General features: G+C 45.4%; 1 protein-coding gene across 1 annotated transcript in view; it reads right to left on the minus strand.

The window, feature by feature from the left end:
• The window catches only part of KITLG (KIT ligand), a 155,608-nt gene that overhangs the window by 92,913 nt on the left and 36,160 nt on the right, over window positions 1-26,535 (minus strand). The gene's annotated exons all lie outside the window — the stretch shown is intronic.

Raw genomic sequence — 26,535 nt, forward strand, 5'->3', positions numbered from 1 at the left:
CAAATACATACGAAGAATTTAAAACAATTAAATAAAATATATAAACACATAAAAACACAAGCAGAAAGCACAGCAAGTATAAATGAGGAACACCAAACCAAACAGTTACTGGTGGAAGACAACAATAGAGGAGGCTGATGAATCTCTCTCGGAAGAGAGTTCCAAAGTTTCAGCATCATGACTGAGAAGGTCCTTTTTCAGGTTGATCTCAGGCTAGTTTCAGATTGCAGCGATATCTGAAGTAGGGCCTCTGAAGATGACCCAAGTAGTTGGGTAGATTTCTACTGGAGTATGTGGTCTTTCAGATATGTGGGCCCCAAGCCATACAGGGTTTTAATTGGGCCTAGAAGCAAACGGGAGCCAGTGTAGATAGAACAAGACTGAAGTGGGAGCCAGTCAATGTTCTGGCCACAGCATTCTTACCAATTGTAACTATTTTTGTAACATATTAACACCTGCACCTAGGACTGCCAATCACCAGAAGGGAAAAAAGGTTAATTGGAACTTATTTACTAGGTGATGCTATTTACTGTCATGCCATGAAAAGCTTCAGCTGCCCATTCCCACAAATTAAGCATCTACTAAAGGGACAGGATGTTTTTCTCCAGGCCTGTAAGAATTCCTGCCTGTACTTGATCTGCAGTATTGTTCTTTGTAACACAATGAAATTAGCACAAAAGAGCCAGAGTCCAGTAGGACCTTAAAGACTAACACAATTTGTGGTGAATATGAGCTTTCATTAGTCATTGGCTCACTTCTTCAGAAGTGACTCACAAAGTGAGCAGTGATTCAGGAAAACTTATACCATGCCACAAATTTGTCTTGCTCTTTTCTACTGCTACATACAGACTAACATGGATACCCATCTTGACTTAGCAAGATGCCCCAAGTGGCCAAACTACTCAGAGGTAAAAGAACTGACCCTGGGGAAATCTGGGGCCGATATCGCACTAGGGCTTGTTCCAAGTAGAGAGCCCTTTTGCCCCTGGGGCTTCTCTTCATTTTCACATAAGCTGCAGCGGAGCTGCTAGTTGGAGCACTGCTTTTCTGCAGCAAGCAGAAACTGCTTGTCAGAGGATCTCGCTTGCTGTGGAATAGTGGTGCATCAACTCGCAGCTCTGGGACAACTTGTGCGAAAACAGAGAAGCCCCGGGAGCAAAAGGGCTCTCCACCCAGAACAAGTCTAGTGTGAAATCAGTCTGGTTGTCTGTATTAGCTTTAGGTTTATTCTACCCATTACCTATTTGATAATTTCTCATTCTTATATTTTCAGGGAAAGAGGATTATTTATTCCATATATTATAATTATGTAACCCTTTACCATGTCACGGCCATAAGCACACCTCTGAGAACTTTGATATACAAAAATGGTTTCAGCAAACTAAGAGACTTACAGTGAAATCCTAAAACCAATTTCCTCAGAGTAAGCACCATTGAATAGACCTTAGTAGAATTCAGAGTAGACCTGCTTAGGATTGCTCTCTAAAAGACTTCCGGGGGAGGAAAATGTTGAGCTGAGCTGCTTCTCATAACAGGAGCAGGCTGGAACTTCTGTTCGGGGTAGTGGAAGGCAAATAAATGCCTACTGCCTGCTTATCTCAGTCAGAGATTAGTCCAAAATATGCACAGGGAACTTTGAGGAGATTTACCTTGGCTAAAAGGGAGTCCTGGGGGGGGGGGCTCCTTTGAGGCTTTGAGGGGTCTCCAGGAAGAGTTGCATTTTAATCATCTGCAGGTTTTCAGAGTCATTTATTTGACGTAAGCTCGACAGAATCCCAACCTTCTTGGACATTGCTAAGCTACACAAGACCGGTGGAAACTTGGATAATTGGAAGAAAAGGTACAGATTACTATCTCTCACTCTGGGACTATTTACTGTTTAATGGAGTAAATTTCCAAGGTGGGAAATGAAAATTTAGAAAGTTTGGAAGAAGAAGGGAAGAAAAGGTGAAATTTGGACCTTTCCAGGAAAAGTACGGGATATCTTTTATCTTTGACAGCCAATCATTGTAGCTGAAGCAAAAAGTTGAGTCATTGCTTTTTAATTACTAATTTTTAATTACTAGTAAAGTGGTATCCACCCTACAGACTATAAATTGCAGAAATTCACAGAACAACCAGTACATTCCACAGAACAATCAGCACAGTCAACAACCATCTTCCTTTTCTTCACACCCCTTCCAACCCTCCCAGCAATTAACACAGAACAATGGGCACATTCAACAGCCAGTTTCCTTATCACTACCCTTCCAGGAAGCCCCACCAAACAATGGGTACATCCACAAACCTATTGCCCTTTCACCACACCCCCTCCAGCCTAGAAACAGCAGCTCTCCAGCAGCCTGGCCTCACTCAATGTACAGCAGCCAAGAAGGTCAGAGCGCCTGCTCCGGCTGCAACGCCACTGAGGATGTTCTCCGCAGCCGAGAACGAAATGTCTGGAAGAAAAACTTTCTCCAGTAGAACATGGCACTTGAGCCCGAAAGATTCTACAATCCCTAATGATATAAGTTTTTGTTTTAATAGTTAAGGGTACCTTTAAATATTAGCATTATAAGTAAATAACACCAGTGGGGGTCAAGTAATGAGGGGAGGGGTGGGTAAAAAGTAATATATGGGGCAGATAAAAGAAGAAATAATTTTGTTACTATATGTTACCAATAAAATTGTTTTAACCGAGGATTTCTCTCTAAAAGTTTGAAGAGATGTCAAACTAAACTTGAGTAATGCCACAACTGTGATCCTTTACTCTTGGTATACAGTATGACTCAAGTATCTTTCAGAAAATGGTGGCTCTTGATGGCTAGGTTTAATCCGGCTAACAGGTGAAATCTGTATTGATATGAATGGTTGAAATTGACATACTACATTGTGTTTTTTTTTTAATTCTTAGAGTGATTTTCCACAAACAATGGACTATTAAGAAACAGTTGGTGTAACAGTTTATTATTACAAACAAAATGGGGATAGGTTTGTGAGGAGGCAGTGTGCTCCCAGGCGTTCTTGGCTCAGCTTTTTTTCTTTTCCTTGCTTTAGCAAATTCAGTTTGCACAGTTTATCACAGGATGAAACAAAATTTGAGTAGAGTCAGTTTTATTCACGGAGAGGTCCCCCTTAACACTGTACAAGATAACTCGCACAGCTAATTAGCTACAAATATACTATTATTGCTTTAAAAGTCTACATATTCACAGAGAAATGGACTGCCATATTGGTGGGCCTGCTGCAATCTCAGAGTGCAAAATGGTAGTGAATGAAATGTGTAGTAACAAGATTGGATCCAAAGTATCAAATTTCCCTCCACCTGAAACAAATGTGTGCCTATAAAAAACCCCACCCAACAACAGTGGCATGTGCTCCCTGGAGAGGTGAGGGAGTCCTCTCCTTGGAGGTCTTTAAAAGGTAAAGGTAGTCCCCTGTGTAAGCATCAATCATTTCCGATTCTGAGGTGATGTTGCTTTCACGTTTCATGGCAGACTTTTTTTACCGGGTGGTTTGCCATTGCCTTCCCCAGTCATCTACACTTTTACTGACCTCGGAAAGATGGAAGGCTAAGTCAACCTCAAGCTGGCTACCTGAACCCAGCTTCCGCCAGGTTTGAACTCAGGTTGTGAGCAGAGCTTAGGACTGCAGTACTGCAGCTTTACCACTCTGCACCACGGGGTTCTTTAGGAAGTCTTTCGGAGGCACTATAAGGTATGTGTGTGTTTGTTTGCCCTGGCTTTTGAGGATGTATAAACAGATTGCACCTTTTAAGGGGGTGGGATGTAAACAGGCTTTTTAAAATCTGGTTTTCATCTGTAATATTTTAATTATCATTTATAAGCCACCTTGAGCAAAGAGAAAAGGTGAGGTATAACTATTATAAAAAATAAAATGCAAGTACTTTGATCACACTGAATACTGTTTTTACTGTTTTATATTAATTCCTGTTTATCATATTTTACTGTTTTGTATTGTAAACAGCCCAGAGGACTTCATCTATGAGTGGTATAGAAATGCAATAAATAATAATAATAATAATAATAATAATAATAATAATAATAATAATCCTTATTTCAGGTTTTTAAAGCTTTAACAATACAAGTAAAACATGGAAGTCCTACCCACCAATACAGGGGTGGGGAGGGCAGAGTGAAGGAAGAGGCACCTCATATTGAATGAAGTGGTAATAGTGCTAGGGCTGTAGTGTAAGACTTAAACTGCCATGGATTCAGTTTGGATTTAAATATATATTCTTGCACTTTCCATTACACACTACTTATTCCTGAACCTCCAAGACCAACACCATCTCCATCCATTTGTAACCTTCCAAATCACTCATTCAATGTGTTCAGTACTATGGCTGCCTTTAAGATTCAGTTTCTATTCTGAGGAGAGTTCCTAAGCAGAAAAATTGAAACCTCATATAAAGTTAAAGGCAAAAGACTTCAAAACTGACTCTAGAACAGAACGTATCAGTTTGTCTATTACTACAGAAACTGGCCATTACAGTTCAACTTTGCATCCACATACCATGACAGTTAAGTAGTTAAGAAACTAGTGGGATTTCTCTGCAGTGTGTCCTAAACAATTTTAGCTGCTAACAGACCTCCCTTGACATGTATTTCCAGCATGAAAACCAGGTAGGGAAGTATGAGTAGTACATGTAGCTCAATTTTAATTCTGATCATACATGTACAACAACTCCATGACTGGTTTCAGCTTATGGTTTCATGCTTTCACTTTATATGGAGCTGCTTTTTATGTTTTTAAAAAAACCCAGTAACTTTTGCTATAAATAATCCTGGAAGACATCCATCTAGTGGTCAACATTCTCTCACAGCTTCTCAAAAATTCTTCCCATTTTGAAGAGCCTTTTCCATATATAAGAGATAATATGTTTCAAATATTGTAAAACAGCATTTACATTGTATTTGTGGTTAACAACTCTATTCCTTGTTCAAAGGAAGAACAATTTAGCAGCAGCAAAAGACTTGTTTATACAGGATGCAGAACTTTATGCAAGAGCTGGTCCAAAACTGGGGAATATACTGTATAAAAACTAAGAAAGATTGTTCCTCTTTCAAATACAAACTCATTGTATTTTATTGTTTAGACATTTTTCTTATTGTTTAGAGTGGGGTGGTGGACCTTTTTTCTGCCAAGGGCCATATGGATATTTATAACATCATTCACGGGCCATAAAAATTATCAACTTAAAAAACAGTGCTCCGCCAAGGGAGAACGATTGAGGCCGGCAAAATTAATGCAAATAATTATTTTTCTATTTGAAGTCATGTGGGGAGAGCCTAATCTGGCACACACACCCAGTCCACCACCCTAGGCAAATGCATAGGTCCAGGTCTTTTTTGTAGAAAAAGCCCAGCAGGACTCAGTAGCATATTAGACCACATCCCCTAATATTAGCATATTAGGTCACACACTCATTAGCATATTAGGTCACACCATCTGGGATAATCAAGTGCAAACTGAACTGTGACAGTAACTTTTCCAGGCCCTGCAGCAATTCTGGCCAGCCAGCCAGCCAGGCCCCAGGGAGGCTGCCGCACGGTATATATGGGCCCTGTGATCCCTGCCTGGCCTGGGGAGGCTGCTGCACAGTGCAGCTGGGCCCCACATTCCTCGCTGGCCAGCCAGGCCCCAGGGAGGCTGCCACATGGCTCGGTTAGCCCAGTAATCCCCAAAAGCCACACCAAGTGACGGAGGTTCCCCACCCCAAGGGCCACACCAACCTCAGGATGGAGGTTCCCCACCCCTGGTTTAGACATTTATTTTCCTTAAAAATTCACAGTTCAACTAGAAAACCAAACAAGGGTTAACTTGTTTATTTATTTGCTTCATCTGCACTTTGCCTTTCACCCAGATGGGGACCCAAAGTTGCTAGCCTTGCCGATTTCCAGCTAGGGACCAGAGATCACCTCGTTTGGAGGAACTTCCTCCACTTCTGAGTTATCAGAAAGCAGGGGGGTGGGGTTTGAATGTCTGCTGGGGTTGAATGTCTCCATTATGTCCTAGGCTTGCCAATCCCCAGGTCCCAGCGGTGGGCCTCCCAGTTTGGCAGGCTCTTTTCTGCCCTCAGTCAGCTGGTAGGTGGGAGGGGGAAACCCTGCCCCAACAGTCTCTACGTGCCTTCAAACCTTGGAAGGTTTAAGATGACACTGGGAACACCTTGCTTCTAGAAAGGTATGTGTGACTTTAAATCTTCAAGTCAGGCTGAATGGGGGCGGGGTGAGCCTGCAGAACAACATGCCTATGAGAGGGGAAGGAGCCCAGAACTTCTGTTCACTTTACAGTCCTTTAATAAGCAATCTGCACACTAAAATAGTAACCTCTGGTTTCCCTGTGTTAGTCTGATGAACTGGGTTGAGTATAGAGCAGTCAACAACTCCCATGGGTGAGTAAATTGCCCCAGTGAGACCACAAAGTACTGTGTTTGTGTGTGTGTGAAGAGAGGGGGGGGGAGAGAGGGGAAGTGGAAGTACAGCCAGCTTCTGGGAGATGACAAAATGAAAACTGCAATCAGGGGAACTGCAGCGCTGTATTTTTATTTATTTATTTTGGAGAATGGGAAAGTCTCCTGGCTCCAGCCACAAAGTCTCCCAGACCCACCCCCAAAGTCCCCAGGTATTTTCTGAGTTAGACTTGGCAACCCTATTATATACTATGGAGACCGATCTCCATAGGGTATAATGGAAAATTGATTTGTGGGTATTTGAGGCTTGTTGGGGGGGGGGACTATTGTCTGAGGTAGAGCCATCAAAGTTTCAGCATAGCATCTGGTGACTCTCCTCAAAAACACCCCCAAGTTTCAAAAAGATTGGACCAGGGGGTCTGATTCTATGAGACCCATTATTTCCATTGAAGGGAAGGCATTTAAAAGGTGTGTGGTCCCTTTAAATGTGATGGCCAGAACTCCCTTTGGAGTTCAATTGTGCTTGTCACAACCTTGCTCCTGGCTCCACCCCCAAAGTCTCCTGGCTCCATCCCCAAAGTCCCCAGATATTAACTGTGTTGGACCTGGCAACCCTAAAAGTTGTCAACAGTTGACATAACTTTTTATCCCTGTGAGATAGGTTAGGTAGAAAGTGTGTAACTGGCCCTCGGTCAAATAGCAACTCCCATGGCAGAGCGAGGATTCAACCCTGAGTCTCCCCGATCCTAGTCTGACACCACAACACTCCCACTGAAACTTGACATCATAATCTGAGAATATTACAATGATGTTACAAGACACTAACAAGATAGACCATAATGGTGGGATATGATGGCATGTCCTAGAATTACAGGGGAAATCTTTTTGATTGTCTTGCCAAACTACTGTTGTAAAGTGACCTTTGTGTAAATTATAGCTAGTGTAATGTCACAGTTAGGAAAGTGCGAATTGTGAGCCTTATCAAATCTTGTTTCAGCAATGAATTCAAGAGGTGGCATTATGCAACCAGAGATCACTCAGCTTGAGGAATAAAATTTCCAGAAAATTTGAAACCATTGGGGGTGGGGGGTAGAGAGTAGAAATGTGGGAGGAAACTGAAATATATGCAATGCTTACTTTCTTATCAAGCCCCCATGCTTATTTTATTGCTTTGACAACAAAGAATGAATTATTTATAACTTAGTTAGCATATAATATTGTACTAATTGGCGTATTTATGGAATTTGAAAGTACAAATACCATAGTTTTCTAAAAGTGAAATTGCAAATATATCCAATACTTGAGAGACAGCAGCAAATTGCTCTGCCCTATATTACTTTGGCATACATATGCTAATTTTTGCTATTTTTAAAAAAAGTTGAAATTTTGTAGTAAAAAAGGGTATTTGAGGGCAGAAACATAAAGAGCTACAATAGGTTGGGCTATCAGTGTACTTGAATAGGGATGGGCACAAACCTCATCTTGAACCTAAATTCATCATGAAAACTGCCCAGTTTGCGAGCTGAGGATCATGTGATTGTATCTGCAACAAACCTCCCATGGACCTCCATGGTTTTCAGAGAGGTTTGTGCAGTTCATGTCAGCACTTTGTGCAGCAGATACACTAGCACGTATCAATTAATCATCGAAGCAGCCCTGGAAACACCAATAGTAGCCTTCAAAGCTCAACAGGCAAAGCTGCCCACCAATTAGAGGGCCCCTAGCTCTCACACAGCTGTTTTTACTTTGCAGCAAGACAGGCAGAAAGAGAGAGGCAGAGAGAAAAAGGAACTGGAAGTCATTCCTCAGTGTAGAAACAGTGGAGTAGGGGGGGTGTCTCTCTACTCAAGCCAAGCATAGAGATTCAGCAAGTCTGAGGACCCACACTCCCACTCAGTGGGATTACTGAACCCTCAATTTCTTCCCTCTCTTTTTGTTGTTTGGACCTTTGATCCTCAACTTCTGCACCTATGGAGACCCCTCCCCCCTCAGTTTAGCATCATCAGCCGCCCTTGCTGTGCCTGCACCTCATTTTAGTTTTCCAACTTTCCATCCCCACTCCTGGCCAGACCTCCTGTTGGTCCCCCCCCCCTTTTTTTTGCGATTTGGACCCCAGATACTCGAGGAAGGAGGCAGGTGGGTGACCACCTTCTGGGCCTGAGGAGGAAGGATTGTCCATCTGCATCAACAATGTCTACGATAAGGAGGCAGGCAGTTCCCTCCCCGCCCCCCCCCAAACAAATTCTCACAAAACATGGACGGCAAGTAGAGGCATTTCGGGGAGGTCTGCATATTAGCAGTGGCGTAGGGAGGGGGCGGGGGGGGGGGCGGGTCGCCCCAGGTCTGGGCCGTCTGGGGGGCCCCTTGGCAATGCCAAGGGGCCCCTCAGAAGCCGGCTGCCTAGCGTCCCCGCCGCCGCCACTCAAGTTGCTGGCGTCCCCGCCTCCGCCATCCGACCGCCTCCCGGCCCAGCCCGCCTCTGTTCTCTCGCCCCCCCCCCGGTGAGCGCTAAAAGCGGCGCGTCCCCGGGCACCGGCCCGAGATGCCCGCCGGAGCGACGATGCTGCACTGCAGCGAGGAAGCGGAGTGGCGGGGAGGGGAGGGACCCAGAGCCCAGCTGCCTCCTGCCGCCGCCTTCACGCTCCTCGGCCGGGGAGGAGCCGCGGCGGCAGCAGCGGCAGGAGCACATGGAGCGGGCGAGCCCTGGGCGGCCGGCGCAGGTACCGTATTCCCCCGCCGCGACGCGCAGCCCCAAAGGGCGGGGGGGGGGTCCCGAGCCGGGCACTGCATCCTCCTGTATATATTTCTGGCCCCACCACCAGTCTAATCTACCGGCAGTGACCTCCTTACAGCTTGTTTTAGTAGCTAAGAGCAGTGGACTCTAATGTGGAGTTGGATTTTCAACTCCTCCACGTGAAGCCAGCCGGTGACCATGGGTTAGTCACAGCTCTCTCAGAGCTCTCACAGCTCCACCTACCTCACAGGATGTCTGTTGTGGGGAGGGGAGGGGAAGGTGATTGTAAGCTGCTCTGAGACTCTTTTGGGTAGTGTAAGGTGAGGTATATAACTAACTCCTCTTCTTCATCATCTTACTGGACCTAACCCACTTCCCAGGATAAAATAGAGAGGGAGAGATTACATATGCCATCCTGAGCTCTCTGGAACAAAAGCAAGACAAAAATGCAAGGGGAGGGGGGAGAGAAGGCCGCATCCACAGCCCAGTGGATCAGTAGAACCTCTAGAGCTTACAGCTTCTACCAGAGGCAACTTCCTAAAAAGGTGTATTTTGGTAGCAGCATGGAAGAAGAGGAGGAAGAGGAGATTGTATTTATATCCTGCCCTTTACTACCCAAAGGAGTCTCAGAGCAGCTTACAATCTCCTTTCTCTTCCCCTCCCCACAACAGACACCTTGTGAGGTAGGTGGAGCTGAGAGAGCTCTGACAGAAACTGCTCTTGAGAGGAGCAGCTCTGCGAGAACTTGTGACTGACTCAAGGTCACATCAGCAGGTGCAAGTGGAGGAGTGGGGAATCAAACCCAGTTCTCCCAGGTAAGAGTTGGCACACTTCACCAAGATAGTTCTATGAAGCCAGTGGGGTATAGTGGTCACGGACGATGCTGCACTGCAGCGAGGAAGTGGAGTGGCGGGGAGGGGAGGGACCCAGAGCCCAGCTGCCTCCTGCCGCCACCTTCATGCTCCTCGGCCGGGGAGGAGCCGCGGCGGCAGCAGCGGCAGGAGCACATGGAGCGGGCAAGCCCTGGGCGGTCAGCGCAGGTACCGTATTCCCCCGCCGTGACGCGCAGCCCCAAAGGGCGGGGGGGGTCCCGAGCCGGGCGCTGGGGAGGAGCCCTGCGGTGCCGCTTGCCAACTTTCCCGGGAGGGGAAGCCAGAAGTTCGAGTTTAGGAGGAGGGAGACGCGTGGCGCGGTGGGCGCTTCCGAGCCGGCAGCCGGGAGCGCCACCGGCGCTTCCCAGTGAGAGTTCCTGGGATCCAAGCCCCCAACTTGCTCAGAGCCCTTCATCGGATCCGACGCCGCAGTGAATCCGATTTCAGTGTCTGGGTTACTGGCAGGGTTTCCTCAAAGCTGGGGGTGGCTCTTTGACATGTCTTGGGTGGCTCTTGAAGCTCCCACTGCCTTGTTGGCCCGCTTGGAGAAGGCATTGCTCTCTTTCAATCACTTCTCCAAGCCAGTTGGTGGCTCGGAGAATGCGTCTAAAGTTAAAGTTGCTTTCTTTCCACCTCTCCCTCCTCCCATTTATTTGCCTGCCCGCCTTGTGTCTTGTGTTGCTCTCGGGCATTTGTACAGTTCTGGGTAGGAGGAGAAAAGGAGAGGCAGAGGCGGTTCCTTTTTTCCGGCTCTCCAACATCTGCTTCCCACTGGAAGATGATGAAGAAGATGAAGATATTGGATTTATATCCTGCCCTCCACTCCGAAGAGTCTCAAAGCGGCTCACAATCTCCTTTCCCTTCCTCCCCCACAACAGACACCCTGTGAGGTGCGTGGGGCTGAGAGGGCTCTCACAGCATCTGCCCTTTCAAGGACAACCTCTGCCAGGGCTATGGCTGACCCAAGGCCATTCCAGCAGGTGCAAGTGGAAGAGTGGGGAATCAAACCCGGTTCTCCCAGATAAGAGTCCGCACACTTAACCACTACACAAAACTGGCTCTCCAAACTGGAGCAAGGTGGTTTCCAATGCTGAGAAAATTGTGGGCTATCCGACCTCCAATTCTTCTTTTATATTTGCAAAACAAAGCAGCGACACAAAAAAGTGATGCCTAGTTCTTGTTTTCTGTGTGTAGGCTATTTCATTATGTCACAGGAGGGACAAAAGGGGCTCAGTGGTGCCCAGAAGAGGAAACAAAAAAGGGAAGTTACATCACTTCCTGTTTCCAGCAGGGCTCCCTCGCAAGTGGTGGCCATCTTGCGGAAGTGACATCACTGGAAGTGACATCATATCCTGTTTCTGGAGGCGTGCACACACATAGGGGGGCCCACATAAATCTTGGGCCCCAGGCCCCCAAAGCCCTAGCTACGCCACTGCATATTAGATGCCTCTAGGTTTGCAGGAAGGCTGCTTAACACACTTTTCCTGAACCTGCAGTTCTGATTTCCCTGGAGAACACTTTCCTGCTTTGGGGGAATGCTACTTGCCCCTCCCCTCCAGCCAGTCCTCACCAAACTTGGGAGGCAGGTAGAGGGGCATCCTGGAGAGATCTTCTGCAAGTCTGATGACTCTGGCTTGCAGGGGGGTCTGTTCGACAAACTCCTGAACCTGTGGTTGTGATTTCCCCAGAGCACTTACCTGGAGACACCTGCTTTGGGCGGCTGTTACTCAGCCCCTCTAAACCCAATCCTCACCAAACATGGAGGGCTGGTAGAGGAGAGTCAGCTGGAAACTTGCATTAAGTTTGGCATCTCTAGCCTGCAGGGAGCTGTTCTACTGAATCACAAACCTCACAAAATGAACCAATTTAGTAAATTGGAATGTTTACGGGGGTTTCACAAACTGGGACAAACCTCCATTTTTCCAGTTTGTGCCCATTTCTATACCTGGATATCAATAGCTACTTTATAACACTGAAAACATGGAACTCTTTAATTACATATCATCAAACACATTATAGTATATGTCACTTTTCCCCAGGTCGTCACATAGGGTTGCCAGGTCTTACCTGTCTCCTAGTGGGGGAGCCTATTCCTGCACGCTTTGTGCATGTGATGCAATGATGTCACCCAGAAATGATGTTATCACACCAGGTATGTCATAAGGGGACACTCTAGCACTTTGGGGGAAAACTCTATAATTATCAGAGTTTTTTCCAAACGCTAGAGTGTCCAACCAGGCACCTTTCCTTAAGGGAACTCAAGAAGCAAGACGCTTGAGAGCAGCTTGTCAGGTAGAGGAGCTAGATCAGGGATGGTCAAACTTGTTTAATGTAAGAGCCATATAGAATAAACATCAGATCTTTGAGAGCTGCAAGACATAAACATCAGATCTTTGAGAGCTGCAAGACATAAACATCAGATGTTTGAGAGTGGGGAGGGGAGGGGCGAAGGAAGGAAAATGGGGAGATGGAGAGGTGGAAAAAATTCTCCAAGTTGCTGGCTGGCTTGGCTTGGAGAAGTGATTTAAAGAGACAAATGCCTTCTCAAAGCTGGCAGATGGGGCAGTGGGGGATTTGAGAGCCACACAATGTGTGTGAAAGGGCCACATGTTGTTCTTGAGCCACAGTTTGGCCACCCCTGAGTAGTCTGAGTCTATATAAGGCAACTTCATATGTTCAGAATTACAGCTACAAATATAAATCTAGAGGAAAGTTTGTGCTCTTTGTCATTTTGTTCTCACATACAATTTCCAAATTATTGAAAAACCAGTTTTGCTACTAAGTTCCTGTCAGAATATACTCAACACAGAGGTTCAACCATAGTTCTTGCACAAACATGCAAGAATGCATGCCACATGGAATAAGATTTTTTTAATGTGCATATGTAACATGCCAAGATACTCAAACAAAAGACAAAGAATAATCACAAAAGTTTTTCATGAACCTAAGTTTCCTGTCACCTGCCTTTACAGAATTTGAAAAGTGTTAAAAGATCACATTAAAACTCTGTAAAATGAACTTGGAAGGAACTAAAGAGGACTTAATGTTTTGTCTTTCAACAGCCCTTTTCTCATGATGGATGCCATTTAAGACTGTGTGGAAGCTAGTGCCCAAGATGGAGTCCTTCATATAAACACAGCACATACACACTTTGTGGTGAAGGCTGATCTCTTAGGTCATTGTTAGGGACCCAAGGCTAGAACTAGGGGGGGGCCTTAATGTCTGAAGTGAAGGTCTACCCCAGCCTACTGAACTACCATGACTATGTGTGCCAAGTCTTTAGAGCCTTCTTCAGGAATGGAAAGGATAGGGCCATGTTGCAACTTGGTTAGCATGGGCTTAAATAATTAAAAGGAGCAGAAAAAAATTGTACAGTTGGGGCCTCAGCAGAATTCAGGGTGAAAGTCCTCACTCAGAAGGAGTGTACCCCACCATTTTGGTGCTTCCTCAGGTAAAAACATAAATTGACACAGAAAAATTTTAGCTTTGTTTACTCAATCATATTTTTCCAGTATGAACTGACTTGACCTGAAGGTGAATATGCATACAAATTGCTCTTGAGAATGCCAACTGAGAAGTCAACATGCTGCATTCACCTCAGTTTACCCTTGGTTCTTAAGCATTCACAGCCAACTCTTTCAAGGAACTGGGAAACAAGAAAATTTAGTAATTGCCCAGAAGTGTGTAAGAACATAAGCAATACTTGAGGAAGGGAATCCAAACCTTCCTTCAAAATTGCAAATATCTATATTAACAGCACATTTCTTTAATATATTACAGATGCCTTGTTTAGTATATGCAAAGGGAATAAAAAAGATTAGCTGTCATACACATCTGGCTTTTATTACTATATGGGAGGATTCCATAGTTGTTTGCTTTGCATCCTCATTGCTGATTACATGTGAATTCAGGGCCTTTTTTGAGTAGGCATGCACAGGAACACAGTTCCGGCTGGATTGTCCAGGGCTCCAGCTCAAAAAAAGGTCTCCAGCAGAGGGAAGGCACTAGGCAGCCACATGCTCCCAGACTGCCACCTCTCTGCCACCTCCAGCCTCCAATGGCCGTGTGAAGTGAGTGAGAGATGTGGAGCCGCCACAAGCACCACCTCCCAAGAGAAGTGGGGCCTGCCACTGCCCACTGTGCTGCAAGTGGCTCTCTCTCTCTCTGGCCACGTTGGTGTGGGGAGTGAAACAAGGTCTCTCATTGAGCTGTGTGAGAATATACATCCATGAAATGCAGCTGATGGCACTGTACTGTTCTGTGTCAATATGTGGAAAGTTACCCACTGAATGGGTGATGTCAATTCTGATGACATCAGAAGTGTGGCCTAATATGCAAATGCGTTTCTGCTAGGCTTTTTCAACAACCCCCCCCCCCCCCCTGTGTGAACTCATGTTTAGGATAATAGATATGCTACACACATTCATGAGTAGGTCTTCAATTTCATTTATAACAATATCTCTCTTTTTTAAAAAAAGAACAAGCTGGAACCCACAAGACTTGAAGAGATGGGGATTGATGGGCTGCCCACTCACCAGCTCTCACTCTCCCACGTGCCAGCTAGTCTGCATCACTGCCACATCACATGGCAGGGGAGGAGCAGAACTACCTCTTTCCTCTTCTGCCTGTCTGCATTGCTGTCCCTATGCAATTCTTTGGTTCTCTGGTCCACATCACCACCACCTCCACAGCTAACATGGTAGTAGCCAGTGTTCCCTCTAAGCTGAGTTAGTGTGAGCTATCTTACAGATTTTTAGCCACCAGCTCATACACTTTTGTGACCTCAGGAAGGATGACCCCAGAGCATAATAATTTATGCAGTAGCTCACAACTTTAAAGCCAGTAGCTCACAACTTTAATACCAGTAGCTCACAAAGTAGAATTTTTGCTCACAAGACTCTGCAGCTTAGAGGGAACACTAAGGTGGTAGCAGTGGAAATTCCTGCTCCTTTACCCCCAATTCTCCAAGCGCTTACAGGGCTCTTTGTACAAAGCCTACTGTAAGCTCCAGGAGGATTGGCTACATCAGGGGGTGTGGCCTAATATGCAAAGGAGTTCCTGCTACAAAAAAAAGCATTGACCCCCCCCCCCAATGCTTCTCTGGCTGCTAGCCAGACATTGATTGAACTGGGCAAACAGAACTGGGGGGGGGCAAACTTCCCCCATTTTAAAAAAGATTTTTTTTAAGAACTGGGGAGTTTCCCAACTTTCAAGAAAATCTATTTTCTGTCTGCATGGCCCCAACCCGCAGTATGAAATATGCACAAGGGGCCATATTAACTATATTTACAAGAGGGCCCCCACTAAGATTTGAAGGGGACATCTCACCCTACTTCCTCTTTCCCTTTCCTGAAAGCCCCATAGCCCCATTTTCTTGCTTTCTTCTCTCTTTTCCACCCACCAGCCAAGCTACCTTAACTTTCCCTTTGTCTTCAGCTTTACATCTTCGGAACAGCTTCTACCTAGGAAAACTCTGGTTAAGTTGTGCAGTGCATGGTGAGGAAGCCACAAGGACTTGCTGGGAGCATCATGATTTCTGTTGTAATGTGCTCCCCCACGATTTCCTTTTTAGCTCCTCCTGGTAACCCCCATATCCTCACCTTTCTCTGCTTCCTTCTTTCCATGCATCAATCAACCTATGCTCTATGTGTGCCCATCTTCACTTATATTTATTTATTTTTTTACTTCATCCAGGCCTCCGATTCAGCAGGCGCTCACAGGAGCAAAGCTCCTGAACCTTTCTGACAGTTTTCCTTCCCACCTTGTCCACTGAATAGTAGGTGCAGCTGCATAACAATCCCTGAATGAGCTCCACCACTTTTTTCTACAAAATGACCCCTGACTTCATTCATACCACTTTTCTCCTCAATGAGGGCCCAAAGCAGCTGATAATATCCTCCTCTCCTGCACTTTATCCTCTCAACAACCCTGTGAGATAGGTAAGTTAGGTTTAGACTGTGTGACTGGCTCAAAGCCACCCAGTAAGCTTTTACAGCAGAGTCAAGATTTGACTTCTGAGCCATTGTGTGTTAGTAAAGTCACCATAACAGGGCTTTATGATTATTAATTAAGCACAGTGGGGAGGAAGGAAAGCTACGTGCCAGACTCATTTGTCTGCATGCACCATGTTGAAAAGCCATTTCCTACATTAGAACCCTACATGGTTTGGAACCAGGGTATCTGAAAGAAGAAGAGATTGGATTTATAGCTATTGGATTGGATTTTTAGATATTATTCTGCAACTCTAACCACTACACCTTTTGTGGGATGTCTGCTGTTGAAAAGTAGTAAGCAGCCAAGCCTGGGTGAGTTATGCAAGTTGCACGATATCATTGTCCAGTGGTTGCTGACAGGCTTGGCCCCTCAACGGTCTTCCTCCCATCACCTTTTATTGACAGAAACCAAGCCTGAACTTCTATCAAAAAGCTATGGAAGTTTCTAAGAACCAGAATTCCATTAATAAACAATTTTGGCACCATACATTAAAACAGGGGTGTCAAATGTGCAGCCTGGGGGTTGAATCAGGCCCTCTGAGGGCTCCTATCAGGCCCCCAAGCAACTGGCTGTCATCTGCTTCCTTCTCTTTTTCTCTTGCTTCCTTCTGCATCACAGCTTGCTTTGCAAGGCTTGCTCAATTGCACAGGAGCTACAAAGCAAAGCTTCTATTTTCTCCATTGGCTAAGTCACCTCCCTTGAGTAGCAGAGATACTGAGCCAAGCCTCTCTTCCTTCTGTTGGCCGAGGCTTCTCCTCCTCCTGGTCCCCTGGGGAAGGAAGGAAAGAGCCAGAGCTTCCTTTGCCCAGTCCCCTGGCTCTCATGGGAGAAATACAAAGAAAGTACCTTTTAGAACAACAGGTAATAATATTTTAAGCATGTTTTATTTTAAGCTTTTTTTAAGATAGGTCCGACATGGCCCAGACCAACAAGGTCTCCTTTATGTCAGATCCAGCCCCCATAACAAATAAGTTTGACACCCCTGCCCTGAAATTTAAAAAACCCCTTTAAGATAGCTACTATTACTGTAGCAAAAATATAGGAACTGATCCTTGCCTTTATTGCTCAAAGGAGTCCTTCCTTGCTGGAATGACTAGACACATGTAGAGGATAAGCAAGCAGAACAGAGATCCTTCAGGCATATCTGTTCTGAAAGTTCAATGACAGCCTGAGGTCACAGTCATTCTCACGCTATTTAAGGGTGCTTGTTCCATTTCCTCCAATTCTCAATATTCTGCACTACAGGACACCATTTAAAAGCACAGTTACTCTAGTTTTGTCACTTTTTACAAGTCCACCAGCATAGCAGGAAATACGTTTTGGAAGATAAGAAACTACACACATCTACCATAGGAAATATAAGAGGTCCTGTGATCAGGAATCTAGTGAAGACTTTGAAAACTATCATATACAGTCTATACAGCTAATTCTGAACTTGGCCCTTGAAAAATCCATCCAGGTGTGCCAAGGACAGACATGGAAAAAATTTGTACAAAGCTGGGGGAACTCCCAGGTTTACAGAAAAACCTGAAATTAACAACAACAACAAAAAGAAAATAAGGGTTAAATCCTCCTTCCCTAAATCACAGATGCAAGGCCTGAAATAAGAATGGTATCAAAATATAGCAAGGTTACATAGTGAGTTTGGTGGCCATGGAAGGTTTGCTTGGCAACTGGCTTCCATGTCGTGATGCGGGGGGAGGGGTAGACAGAAAGACCGAAAAAGGTAAAAAACAGAGGAAGAAAAGAGAAGGAGGTAAAGCAGTAAAAGGTGGGTGGGTGGGACAGAAGAAAGGGGACAGGTTCAGGGGCAGGGAAGGAGGGAAAGGTGAAAATGGACTGGTACAGCTACAGGAAGGCAAGTGGTAAGAGTGAATAAAGCAGGAAAAGTGAGAAACAGTTGAGACTGCCAGAAGAGAAAAAAACATAGAAGGTGGTGGTGGTAGTAGTGGTGGTAAAACAGAGTGGGGAATGAGGTGGAGAGAAAGTGGAAAAAGGGAAGTGGGACAGAATGGAAGATGGGGAGAGGGAGCTGAACAACAGCTGGGAAGAGAGAGGACAGTATGTTGAGGGAAGGGGCTTTCTTCCCCTGCAAGTCTTGTGATTTTCAAGGTTACAACATATATCCAGGGGTGACAAACTCATTTGTTATGAGAGCCAGATCTGACATAAATGAGACCTTGTTGGGTCGAGCCATGTCAGGCCAGGCCATGTGTGTACCTTTTTAAGATTAGGTAGCAGAGATATAATTTTTATAAAGAACACAAACACACACACATATATATATATATTAAAAACTTAAAACATGCTTAAAATGTTAGCACATTGGTCATAAAGATGCTTTCTTTGTATTTCTCCCATGGGATCCAGAGAACTGGGTAAAGGAAGCTCTGGCTCTTTCCTTCTTTCCCCAGGGGACTGGGGGCGGGGAGCCTCAGCCAATAGAAGGAAGAGAGGCTTGGTTCAATAGCTCTGCTGTGCAATTGAGAGAACCTGGCAAAGCAAACTCTGCCTCCCCCCTTCTTCTCCAAGGGAGCAGTCCCAGCCAATGGAGAAAATAAGAGGTTTTGTTCTGTAGTTCCTGTGGGATTGAGCAAGCCTTGAAAAGCAAGTTGTTATTCATAAGGAAGCAAGATATAGGGAGAAGGAAGCAGATGACAGCCAGTTGCTTGGGGGCCTGGAAGGAGCCCTCTGGGGGCCTGATTTGGCTCCCGAACTGCATGTTTGCCCCCCATGATATATACATTTTTAAAAGTTCTATAATATGAACACATACTCCTAGAAATGCAAATCTGGTGTAGATCAAAAAGCTATGTTATCCAATCAGGCCCGGCGCTAGGGTTTCTGCTGCCCAAGGCAGCACCCTGCACCAGCGCCCCCCCCTCCATTGTCTAAGTGTGCACACAAAACGTGCACGCTGCAATAATGTCACCTGAAGTGACATCATCGGGACGGCATGTGGTGTGCCTCCTGCCCAGCAACCCTGTCCCACTTTGTAAAGAGCAGAACAGGGGCTGTGGGGGCATTGTTTTTTCGCTGATTGCTCTGAGCGAAAAGACAATGCCCCCCCCCCCCCCGCTGAGCTCCCTACAAAGCGGGACAGGGCTACTGGGCGCCTTTTCCCCTGCCCAGTGTAATCTGAGTTTGGAGCACACTGGGCAGGGGAATCCGCATTCTTCCTGGGCTTTGAGGGATTGGGGGAGCTCCCATGATCCTTTAAAGCCCAGAAAGAACACAGGACACCTTCCACCACCCAGCGTGCTCCAAGTTTGGAGCATGCTGGGCAGGGGAAGCTGTGCTCTTTCTTGGCTCTGAGGGATTAGGGGAGATCCTCTGACCCCTTAGAGCCGAGAAAGGCTCAGGGACAGTGTGAGCAGGGATGGGGAGGGGCACTCCTGCAGGAGCCGTCGCCCCAGGCCATCGCCTAATTTGCCTACTCCCACGCACCGGCCCTGTGTCCAACTTCTTTCAGTTGCAGGGGCTGTCTAAGAAGAACGTTACAGGAAAAGCCAAAAAGATTATATTTAACCAATGTAATCCCATGTATGCTGATTGGTTAGATCCCACACAGCTGGTACACATGGTCAAAATCTCCTGCAGGGCACTACATGTCAAGCCATCTGCACTTGCACACAGGTTTGTGACCATGCTGAAGACGACTCAGCAGCCCACCAAAAAAGCTGCAAAGTCCTGGCAACAATTCTGATTGCTACTGGTATTTGATAAGCTGCTACCCTTTCAGGAAAAGGGTTGCCAGGTCCAATTCAAGAAATATCTGGGGATGTTGGGGGTGGAGCCCAGAGCAAGGTTGTGACAAGCATAACTGAACTCCAAAGGGAGTTCTGACCATCACACTTAAAAGGACCACACACCTTTTAAATGTCTTCCCTCCGTTGGAAATAATGAAGGATGGGGCACCTTCATAGAATTGGACTCCCTGGTCCAATCTTTTTGAAACTTGGAGTGTTTTGAGGGGAGGAATCAGATGCTATGCTGCAAATTTGGTACCTCTACCTCAAAACACAGTCCCCCCCCCACCTCGAGCCCCAGTTGCCCACAGATATCCATTATACCCTATGGGAATTAGTCTCCATAGGGAATGATAGAGGACCCAGGAGACATTTCCTCCCACACACACTTTCTGATGACCCTGGAGTGGGGAGAGGGCCTCCAAACCAGGGGATCCCCTGCCCCCACCTTGGGATTGACAACCCTATTCAGGAATCACTGCCACACTGCTGTGACTGTATTTGTGGATGGGCTGGGCAACAATTTATATTCTCCTTGTGATCGCATTCATGGGAATAGTCAAAATGCATCCCCTTGTCAAAGAATAAGAAAATGTGAAGTTTGAAAAGAATCTTTGTACAATACAATAACTAAAGCCACACAAATGTTATAGCTGACATATAAAGTGACCAATAACACTGAAAAGTGAATGGTCCAGAACTCTTGGTGCCCCAGACCCTGACCCATTTCTTTTTCCTCTGTCAAAGGCACTCCCTGCACGCTCCACAAGCCTGTTACAGCAAGCACACACTAGCACAAATCATAATCACATATCATGGTATAATTCTTTATTTTCCTTAAAAATACTATTTGGAAGAACCCTTCCTGACATCCATGAGCCACAACTGAAGCATCAGGAGAGAAAGTGCAAAGTGTCTGTCAACAGTTTACTTAACTGTTTGGAACCCCATGTGGTTCTTTCCCAAATTGCTCCAAAGAAAGCTTTTTGGACTGCTCTGAATTAAACACATGGTTTCAGGCTGTATGTTTGAAAATGAAATGATGGTATCTGTTGAAAGCAGTAGAAACCAGCCAGTGTTTCAGTATAATTTGTAACTACTGCATTTTCTGGTAGCATACACTGGTTTTGTTGATATGAGACAGTTATTATCAATATTATTTTGTCAGATGTACATTAAAAAAAATATCACACACAATTACTGCTATGAAGTTTAATTAATTAAGGGCCTTATGCTTTCCCCCAATAGCATGAACATCCATCTCTCGGCTTGGCTTCGCGAACGAAGATTTAAGAAGGGTGCAATAGTCCACGTCTGCTGCAGGCTCGCTGGTGGCTGACAAGACCAATGCGGGACAGGCAGGTCCGGCCACAGTGGCTGCAGGGAAAAGTCTGATTTAGGGTTGGTGCTGTAGCAGTGCGATTCTTCCTCAATCTCCTTTTGTCCTCAAGACCAGCTATGCGTGCGTTCTCAAAAGAAGAAACAGCCTGGTGGATGGTGTGCCTCCATGCTTTGCGATCTGAGGCTAGGTCAGACCACTGGTGATGGTTGATGCGACAGGTGCCAAGGGATTTCTTCAAGGAGTCCTTGTATCTCTTCTTTGGTGCTCCTCTATTTCGATGGCCGGTGGAGAGTTCGCCATACAGGGCAATCTTGGGAAGGCGGTGGTTTTCCATCCTAGAAATATGCCCTGCCCAGCGCAGCTGCGTCTTCAACAGCAATGCCTCGATGCTGGGAACCTCCGCCCGCTTGAGAACTTCAGTGTTGGTCACAAAGTCACTCCAGTGGATGTTGAGGATGGTGCGAAGGCAGCGCTGATGAAAGCGCTCAAGGAGTCGCAGGTGATGACGGTATAAAACCCATGATTCGGAGCCGTAGATGAGGGTTGTCATCACAACCGCTTTGTAAACATTGATCTTTGTGCCTTTTTTCAGATGCTTGTTGCTCCACACTCTTTTGTGCAGTCGGCCAAAGGCACGGTTTGCCTTTGCCAGCCTGTTGTCAATCTCCTTGTCGATCTTAGCATCTGAGGAGATGATGCACCCCAGGTAGCTGAACTGCTGGACTGTCTTCAGAATTGATTCACCCACAGTGATGCAGGGAGGGTGATAATCTTCCTGGGGTGCAGGCTGGTGGAGAACTTCTGTCTTCTTCAGACTAACTTCTAGGCCGAATAGCTTGGCAGCCTCTGCAAAGCAGGACGTCATATGCTGCAGAGCTGATACCGAGTGGGAGACGAGTGCAGCATCATCAGCAAACAGTAGCTCTCGGATGAGTTTTTCCAATGTCTTGGAGTGGGCCTTTAGTCGCCTCAGGTTGAACAGGCTGCCATCGGTGTGATAGCGGATGTAGACACCATCGTCATCATCTAGATCTACTGCGGCTCTTTGAAGCATCATGCTAAAGAAGATCGTAAAGAGAGTTGGCGCGAGAACGCAGCCTTGCTTTACACCTGTGCCTATTGGGAAGGTCTCCGAGAGGTCGTTGCAGTGTCTGACTTGGCCTCGCTGGTCTTCGTGTAGCTGGATGATCATGCTGAGGAACCTTGGGGGACATCCTAAACGTTCCAAGATTTGCCACAGGCCTTTCCTGCTAACGGTATCGAAAGCTTTGGTAAGGTCGACAAAAGTCACATACAGAGCCTTGTTCTGTTCCCTGCATTTCTCTTGGAGCTGCCTGAGAACAAATACCATGTCGGTGGTGCTCCTGTTAGCTCTGAAGCCACACTGGCTCTCTGGGAGGAGTTCTTCTGCAATGGCGGGCACCAGTCTGTTCAGGAGTATTCTGGCAAGGATTTTGCCTGCGATGGAGAGCAGGGTTATCCCCCGGTAATTGGAGCAGTCTGACTTTTCCCCTTTGTTCTTGTATAGGGTGATGATGATTGCATCGCGAAAGTCCTGTGGTAATTTGCCTTGTTCCCAGCAGGTGACAAGTACTTTGTGAAGTGAGCTATGTAGTACTGTGCCCCCATGCTTCCAGATCTCTGGTGGAATTCCATCAACTCCTGCTGCCTTGCCACTTTTCAGTTGCTTGATGGCTTTAACAGTCTCTTCTAGAGTGGGGATCTCATCCAACTCTGTTTTCACTGGTTGAAGTGGGGTGAGGTGAATTGCTGAATCTTGAACTACGCGGTTGGCACTGAAGAGAACCTGAAAATACTCCGACCACCGGTTCAATATGGATGCCTTGTCTGTGAGGAGCACTTGGCCGTCTGCACTACGCAAGGGACTCTGAGTCTGATATGATGGACCATATACTGCCTTCAGGGCTTCGTAGAACCCTCTTAAATCACCAGTGTCTGCACACAGCTGGGTTCTCTCAGCAAGCTTGGTCCACCACTCGTTCTGAATGTCTCGAAGCTTGCACTGGAGGTTGCTACATACAGCGCGAAAGGTTGCTTTTTTCCCAGGACAGGAGGGCTGAGCAAGATGTGCTTGGTAGGCAGATCTCTTTTTCGCCAGTAAATCTTGGATCTCTTGATTGTTCTCCTCAAACCAGTCCTTGTTCTTCCTTGTGGAGAACATCCATATTCATGCTAGTTATAACAATGTCACTTTTTTCCAGCTGTGGATGCAAAAAGGTCAAAGGAATAGATTTTATGATGAAAGCAGTCGTAAGCATCCCAGAACTGGTCAAAGGGGGAACTTTCCAGAGATTAATTTTTCCATGTCAGGAAAGTATGCGCAGTGGCTGCTTATCCAGCAAATGCATCCTCTCCAGGGAAGGCACATTTCCCAAACATTTTAAACTACATTAATTAATTGAACTGCTAGAAGCATTTCCCTTCTTTTAATTGTCCTATGGAACCAGTGGATGATGCATGCTACATTTCTGTGCTCAGTAGCTCAGGTTGTCCCAACCCAGCCAGTATTTTATATTTCCATTTTTAATGCTGCCCCCTCATTAATTAGAAGCTGGCTCTTAGAAGGCTGACCTCTCATTTGTAACAGATAAAATGGACTTTAATTGCATCCACATGGAGTTTTTTCCCCCTCTACATGGTGCTTCCCAACTGCAGAAGATTTTTTTGAGCATCCCCACAGTGTTGCCCTCTAAGCATTCACTTTCCAGGTTCTCCCATTTCTCTATATGTTCTTTCTCAAATCTGCTTTGATATTTCCAGAACCAACACAGCCCAAGCATGTTAGCAAGTCATCTGGATGGGAATGGGCACATTTTCAAAGCTACTGTTTACATCACAGTCATTTTCCTTCCATTAGCCCCTTGCGGCTGCCATTTTCCCACCATGTCCATGGAGGGTTATTTGGGGACTTTTAAAAACTAGTAATTGCTATTTTTCTGTAGTGAAATAAAAACTGACAACTACTTTTGCGTTGCACGATGGAGCAATAATATCTATTCCAATGATCTGCAACTTCCTCTGAATTCCCAGTCTCCATTTTAAAAAGTAGGGCTCTAGCCTAATGGTTTTCAACCTTTTTCAATTAAACTGCCAAACTACATCAAAATTTAAAACACGAGATTAACAAAATGCCTGTTTGCATAACTGAATCTTTACAAATTAACATTACTGATTGTTGAAATGTTGATTAATAATCCAAACACTGGTTGTTGCAAGTCCTTTATTAGGAAGTAGTACACACAAGATATCACAATAAGTAATAAATATATCCAGGAACATCCTGCATGATGATTCAGTACACTAGCACAGATCTGTGTATGGTTTTTCTTGGATTACTGGCAACTGTTTGCTTTGTGATCCATCTCTGAGAAATCCTTTGGTCCCATACATATCTTTGCCTGTCATTCTTTTCACATCAAGGTCATTCTCACATGCCACATACCACTCCAATATACCTGAATGTTGGTTTTCTTTTTTAAAGAGCTAAATTTGGGTTTCGATTTTTGCTAAGCCACATTTTGCTCTAGACTCACAGTCTGCAGACATCTTTTTGTTAAGAAGATATAAGCAGGAGTGTCAAACGTGCAGCCTGAAGGCTGAATCAGGCCCCTGGAGGGCTCCTATCAGGTCTGCAAGCAACTCACTGTCATCTCCTTCCTTCTCCCTCTCTTGCTTCCTTTTGAATCACCACTTGCTTTGCCAGGCTTGCTCAATCGCCCAGGAGCTACAGAGCAAAGCCTCTATTTTCTCCATTGACTGACCAGCACATGAAGCAATTTATGTACAAAAGCTCACTTTTTCAAGTTTTCCCCTGGGTCTTAGGCTCAAAGCATTGGCCATGAGATTTCTGTAATGAATGTCAATAAATCAAAAGTAGGTTTGCAATTTACAATTTACACCTGAACAACACCTGAACAGCATACTCAAGATTGCTGCAGCACAGACACTCTCTCTAGATTTTGATGCAATAATTCAGAGCAAGAGATGTCAATTATCAGAAACTGTTAAATAAACAAAATATTGCAAGAGTGCTAGTCTTTTAAGTATGTTTTATGTTATGTTAAAAAAACCCTTTAATTGTGTTTGTGTCTTTTATAAAGTTATATCTCTGCTACCTGGCATTATATTTTATGAACACTTGGTCCAGCCCAACAAAGTTTCATGTATATTAACCCGGCCCTCATAACAAATGAGTTTGACACCTCTGAAAAGGATCTATCTCTGTCCCAAAAAGAAGTATGATTGGTCAGTGCTTCTGTGCTAAACAAGACTACCACTCAGGTCTCACTCAGTAACTGAAACTTACAGAGGAAGTGACTCTGTGTTACTGAAAAAGCTCTCCATCCCCTTGCACAAAAAAACCCATCTGTAGCCTTACAAAATTCAGACTATAATTTTCAGAGGTAGGGAAAAGTTCAAGCATATTTGAGTGCTTTGAAATTAATTCAGTGTTTATCAAAACAATATGATATAGACATGCATTCATTTGGTACATATGTATGCCAGGCCATTATGGAGGTCAGTTAAATTATGGACAAGTTACACCTTGTTTGAGACCAATCTCACATTGATGTTTTGAGAATAATTCTGAAAACCTACGATAATTTACTAGACAACAGAGCTCTCAGTCAACCTTTTATCTACTGAAATTTTAAGAAGAGTGAGGTGAAGACAGTGTTTTTGTACATGTAGGTATGCGTGTCCTTCCTCACCATGCATCTGAAAATCCCCTCACAGTGCGATTTTCATGAGAGGAAAAGCTCCACTCATTGCCAAAAGAATTCTTGGGGAAAGAAACTTGAGCAGAGAGGTGTTCACACAAAGTTGTAAGATAGGTGACCACCTTGTCACTCAATGTTTTTAATGGCACAGGACATTCTTTAGTGATGCCACAAGATACTTGCCAGAAGAAAACTGACTTCTGAGAAGGGACTGCTGTATACCCACAAGAGTATGAAGATGGCAGGCACAGTAAAAGGAAGACTATGTAGACTACTGAGAAGTTGATCAATGATCTTTCCCCTATTTACCAATGGAAAAACAGAGTACAAAAAAATCATAGCACCTGAATTAAGAGTTGACAACATAAGTATGCATGCAGCATAAGCAACAATTCCTCTGTTAGGCTGGGTCCAGACAGGCAGTATAAGTCACCCCAGGGACTGCTGGCAAATGGATCAAAAAAGTGTGTCCAAATGCTCAAATCTGGCTCCTGTCCTGCCCCTGCCCTCACCCTGTCCCTACCTGCCCTTCAGCCGCCTCAAAAAGGTACCACTTCAGAATTCATACCAAATGGGCAAGGCATTTTCAAGGCACCTCCCCAGCCATCTGGATGGCCAGGAAGAGCCCAGGGAGTGGTGGGACAGATGCATGAGTGCTGTGGACACTCCTCCAGGGTGCCTGCAGCC

This window comes from Heteronotia binoei, chromosome 8 (assembly GCF_032191835.1).
Source record: "Heteronotia binoei isolate CCM8104 ecotype False Entrance Well chromosome 8, APGP_CSIRO_Hbin_v1, whole genome shotgun sequence".
Classification (NCBI taxonomy): domain Eukaryota; kingdom Metazoa; phylum Chordata; class Lepidosauria; order Squamata; family Gekkonidae; genus Heteronotia; species Heteronotia binoei.